General features: G+C 34.7%; 1 long non-coding RNA gene across 1 annotated transcript; it reads left to right on the forward strand.

The window, feature by feature from the left end:
* The first annotated feature begins 1,413 nt into the window (after positions 1–1,413).
* Positions 1,414–2,204, forward strand: LOC121052185. Its single transcript, XR_005808317.1, has 3 exons — positions 1,414–1,467; positions 1,711–1,785; positions 2,115–2,204. It is a non-coding gene; the product is annotated as an uncharacterized LOC121052185 (long non-coding RNA).
* Positions 2,205–6,025: the final 3,821 nt, after the last annotated feature.

The following is a 6,025-nucleotide window of genomic DNA, read 5'->3' on the forward strand; positions in this document are numbered from 1 at the left end:
TGTTTTCCACTTAGGTGGTTTTTGCCTATTTAATTTCTTTATATGTACTCTGCTGTTTATCCTTGTGTGATATAGATAATTTAGGTTTCTATGGCTTTAGTCACATCCGATAACCTATGAAACATGAAGTACCTTTCTATGTTATGTTCAGGCTTCCTCTCTTAGTGAAGTTATGAATAAATTAAACTTGTTTGATGCCATCTTTGGGTTTTTTGCTTGTTAAGTTTGTGGGACTGACTCTGTTTTGCAGGATCTCTTTCTTTTGCTTTCTGCTTGTTAAGTTTGTGTCTAGTTTAACTAGACAGTTTTGTTTCTTGTGAATGTTTGTTGTACTGATCGAACACTTGTTCAAGGACAATCAGTTCTCCATCAAAAGCCATCTGCATTTCTCCATATCAGAGACTGTCTGCTGATGTTCCTGTATGACTTCATGAGAGGTTTCAAGGTCCGTCATGCTCTAACTTTCTCAGTTTCATCCATTTCATTGTAGCTGGTAGTTATTATGATTATAATGTTATATTAAATTCATTGCTGGCTCAGTGTGAGTGTGATGCTGCTGCAGGTGAGAGTATCACTAGGTCCTCAGTTATAGAGGAACCTGGAGACCATGGAGAAGCACACTTAGTAGCTCTGGGTGAATTAGAATTCCGTAAACAATTTCTAATATTAAGTGATGCTAAAGGGTAAGGAACATTTTTACCCTTTGTGCTTTCCTTGCTTATTTGGCTAGTAGTCTTGGTTAAATTATTTACCTATTTTGGGTGGTCATTTTGTTTTTATTTGTTAGAATGAAATTGAAAGATCTGATAGCGGCAGAGGACATTAGGCATTGGAAATATTTGCCAATGGTAACGTTTGAGAGCAAAATTTGGGAATATCTAGGTCGAAAATGCATCAGCCCTGAAGACTGTTGATTGGTAATTTACATTCTCTGATTCTTGCTCAACTGTGCATTATTGATTACCCTAATCTGTATATAGCTCTCATGTAAGACTATTGTAATTTAAGGTATACACAGCCACTATGAATTCTTTCAAGAAGATGTAAAAATTATCAACATCATATATAAGTGCATTGGATCTAAGTATGTTGGAAAGCCAATCACTATGTCCTTGCATCAAAGTAATCATCTGAGCCCTTACGTAGCTAATTTTTAACTAATCATTTAGTTTGAAGATGCAAATCCTATCGATTAGTTTTAAACTTTACTTAGTTACTTCAGAGGCTAAAATATTAATTGTTAACTTCATAATTTACCCCATAATTGTTAGTTTCTTTCTCTTTCCATATTAAAGAATCATTGTTAAGTTCTTTAATACAGGCACAAGCCTACCTTTGTATCCATTATTATATCTACCTGATGCCCCTTTCATGTTTTTGATGTATTATAGAGTTTTGATTGGGATTCTGGAAGCACACAGTGTCTTGGGTTGTTACGTCAACGTGGATGGGAGTTACAGATTCAAGGTTTGTATGCTTACCTCTTTGGTATAAGTTTAATGTTTTGTTTACATGTTTGCATATGTATACCTGTGACCAATTGGTTCCAAAGGCAAAACCAGATAAGGGTACTGTTATTTGACTTGATTCCCTCTGTAATTAATTTAAGTGTAGATTAATGATGGCGCCCACATTTTCTACGATTCCTAACTTAATTTTTATTGTTGCCTTTGGTTGATGGGCAATGTGCTATATTGTTTGTCCTGCCAGATGAGGAGACAAATGGCTACTCGGCACAATATTCCTCAACTGGTTTTACTGATATGGGGAACACAGCTGATGGAGGTATTTACAGACATTTCATCTATTTGCTTTTATTCATGGTGAGTGGTGAGTGCATCTATTTGTACTCTTCGAATTGATGGGAAAGAGTTCTTTCGTCAAGCCAGGTAGGTCTAATTATTTCAAGTCTAATTGATTTCATTGTAGTGAGGTTTGAAACTGATTGAAATATAATGCAACATAGGAGCCACCTATCATATGAGCAATTCAGTGCATTTCTGGCTTATTCATTGTGGAATAGTTTTGACTGTTTGCTACATCTATGCAACTGAATATCTAGCTTATTCATTGATTACAAAAATAGTGAACAATTTGTATACATTTTCTTCCAGGAAACTCTAAGGAAAGCAGAGGAGATCTTTGGGACAGATAACAGAGATCTGTATTTATCATTTCAAGGATTGCTTAGCCATAACATACACTAGTGTCCCCCACACAGTTGCTTGTAAGATTTATAGTAATCAGTAAGTTCATCCTCAGTTTGACTCTCCATCCCTGCATTAATATGTTTCATGGAGTTGTATTTGGCTGTTGGTGGTCAGCAAATCTTTAAGATTATGGTCTTGGTGTCTTTATTGCTTCTTGGTACATATGAGTTATCAATGGGTCAGTCTCCTATTTCATTCATGTTTTTGTATGTGCGCATCAAAATGTGATATCTTAATCTATTTCTCATTTAATATGTTCTTATATTTCTGTTTGGTTATGAAATGATGACTTTGCTCTTTCTTCAACTGTTAGATGATGAAAATGAAGGGTGTTCGATATATTAACAGAGAGCATCCTTTTGGTTGCACCAGCACAAGTTTCTTCTATTCCATTTTCATTAGACTATGTTCACATTCTTAATACTTGCAACTGTTGTGCTTTCATAGTCTGGCGGCTTACTTAAATTTTTTTATATTTTTTTATATTAGGTCCATGATTATTTATATGAACTTCCCATCAAAACGCTTCCACGAATAGGACACGTTTTAGAAGAGAGGTTGAAGAAGCGAAAAGTTTTGATGCGTGGACAGTTGCGTATGATTCCTAAGGTGTCTTTATTTATGCATTTCTGTCTTTTTTTTATCAATGCATGTAACTTAGACTTGTGCATATGAATTGAATAATTTTTCATGTTCCTTCAGGATTACTCACAGCAGCCCCCTATTCAGGAACTAATTGGAAGGGATCTTCATGATATATAATGAATGGAAATTCAGACATATTTTGAGGTAAGTATGGAACTATGGATTTAGCATTCTTCAAATCAACTACTCTTAGCTTTAATCGTAGAAAGACCTGGATTTAGCACACTTGGTGACTCAAAATGTCAAAAAGTAATTAAGAGTTCAAGTGAAATATTAATTATATGTACTGGTATGAACAATATCTATGTCATGTGTACATCTCCCATTAATTTTCCAGCTTTTTGTTTCTTTAATGAATGCTTGAAGATTTCTGACTTTCTTTTATAGGAGGCTTGCAACAACACTAGAGTAATTGGTACATGAAGTAGATCGAGGAAGATCCCTGCAAAGTTCATCTTGAAGTAGCTAGAGGAAAATAACCAACTTGTAAAGCTTAATTATCGATCTTGTAAATTTGGTAGAAGCTTCATTCATTTTGTAACATTATTTATTAGGAAAATTGAAGTGTAACATTTCCTTTTATATAAGCTTCATTCATTTTTGTATAGTTTTCATTCATTAAAAAAAAAAAAAATCGGCATGCATTTGCATGCCGAATTTTTTTTTATTCATAAATAATAGTTTTGCGACGGCATTTTTGCCGTAGCAAATGACTTTTGGCGACGGCAAAAAACTTCAGTAGCGGTTGGTGGCGTCGCCATTGGTATTTGCGACGGCATTTTGCAGTCGCAAAATTCTTGCGACGGCAAACGTTTTGCCGTCGCTAATAGTCTTGCAACAGCGAATTGCCGTGGCAAATATCATTGGCGACGCCACCAACGGCGTCGGAAGAATTGCCATCGCAGAGCCGTCGCCAATGCTCTTTTGCGACGGCATTGCGCCGTGGACATTGCAATTTTTTTTTGTAGTGCAACATAAGTTTCTAGTTTATAGCATATATATATATATATATATATACACACACACACATTGTAAACAGTATCAAAACCTTCATGCATACTTGGTTTTGAATTAGTAAGTTTTTAAGTTTTATATTTTGTAATTTGAATTTCATAGTAATTAAAAGTCAATTTTATTATGGTTTCTATTAACAGTATATTTTCCACTTCCGCTCGGTTTCTGGTATCAGAGCCGTAAGAGTTGATTATTATTTATAAAAGCTCGGCAGAGTATGGCCTAAGAGAGGTATTTGAGTTGATATTTGTTAAAACTCCTCAATCCCCAGGTGGCGGATTACCGCCTAGGTGAGGTAATTGAGTTGATATCTCATATTCTACTTTTATGCTAAGTGATTATCTGTCTGGTTCTCTTTCTTAAGATTGTGAGCACTTCCTTTACCTTTTCTTTTCCACCTCTAGTCTATTACTTTCTCCAACCAAATAATAAGTTCAGGTCCAAACAATGAGTCCCGGGTGAGGCATGAGCGGATGCGGCATGAGCAGAGAAGAGAAATGCCTAGTCTAAGGTAGAATCTTCAGGTTTTGTAGTCTTCCAATCTTTAGTATTTAGTCCCGGCCTTTTTAACCACTTCTCATGATGAGTAGACTGTTTAGATCCAACTCGGTTACCTCCAGTTCATCTAGATCTTCCCTAAATAGGATCCCTGACATAGTTAATGAAGAAGAAATTGAATATCAGTCAAACAACAATATTGATATGAATGATTGGAATATACCCAGAGTCCCTAGTAATGAAATTTATAAGAAAAAATGGTCCCTTTCTTCTTTCAAAACTGAACATCATATTAAAACAGTAGAACAAGTTTATGCTCTTAGTAAACAATATGAAATATGTCAATTATTTAGTCCTGAGTCAATCAAAAAACATAAAAAAGATGGTCACAACTTTTTACATACAGGTTTAGTCCAAATCGGTGTTAAACCATTAACCCGAAAAGGTCTAAATGCCTCTATACTTTTATGTCTTAGAGATGCAAGATTCACCGACTTCAATGACAGTACCCTAGGGATAATTGAGTCAAGCCTATTCAATGGCCCAATCCATTTTGATTGTTACCTAGATTTTACAATTAGTCTTAGTGATCCTCACATATTAAAATCCTTAACCCTAAATATAAAAACTTCAGGTTACAATGTCCTTGAAGGAACCCAACCATTAGCCTTAATTTACAGAATCCACTATAAAGTCACTGGTACAAATATGAATTTTCAAGCCATAAGTAAAAGCCCAAAAGATCAAACTCTTTTAATTCAAAGCAGTCAAGAAAATGCTAATATTAGAGTTCCACACACAATCAGATGGTCAGATGTCCATCTACCTTCTGAATGGTCTCTCACTAGTGAAAATCAACCTATCAACATACAATATAATTTATCGGATTTAAACTGTATCCAACAATATAATGATGGCACAGTCAGAATTAACTTTCATAATCCTAGACTAAGTCAAAATCTTAGGATTCATGAAATAGGACAATCATCACGACATTCTTTCACAGCTTCTAGGCATTCTTTTGCAGGATCTACATCTGCTGAAACTATGTCAAAACAAGACTGTGACTTAGATAAAGAAATAAAAAATATTAGAATAAGAGAATTAGAGGAAGAATTACAAAAACTAAAAATTAAAAATATTCAAACCACTTCTCAAGTCAGTTACCCTACTTACGTAGAAACTGTAGAAACCCAACCAGTCTTAGATGAAGAAGAACAAACATCTCCCACGAACACTGATTTTGAAGTCGTTCCTCCTATAAATCCTCAATTAAGTACACTCAGTCAACCATTTACAATTAATTATTCCAAATTAGATAAAGACCTTGAATCTCCAAAAAAATATCCACAGACGAAACCTTTATAGACAACAATATCCTTTAATTGAACAATGGAAACAATTGTTTAAAAATTGGCAAGATTTTATGCTTGACACTCAATCTCAAATATTTTTCCTAGATTTTATTGACCAACAAAACCACAAAAATATTCAAACCCTGACGAAAGCAAAATGGAAAACACCCAACAACTCCATTGTCTCTTCCAGTCATAACCCTGTTGAAACTATAGTCATTGATCACCTACAAACACCCATAACTGCATCACCCTTTAAAGTTGCTGGAGACAATCCAGAAATTAAAAAAACTATTGAACAAA

Source organism: Rosa chinensis, chromosome 3, assembly GCF_002994745.2.
Source record: "Rosa chinensis cultivar Old Blush chromosome 3, RchiOBHm-V2, whole genome shotgun sequence".
Taxonomy (NCBI): domain Eukaryota; kingdom Viridiplantae; phylum Streptophyta; class Magnoliopsida; order Rosales; family Rosaceae; genus Rosa; species Rosa chinensis.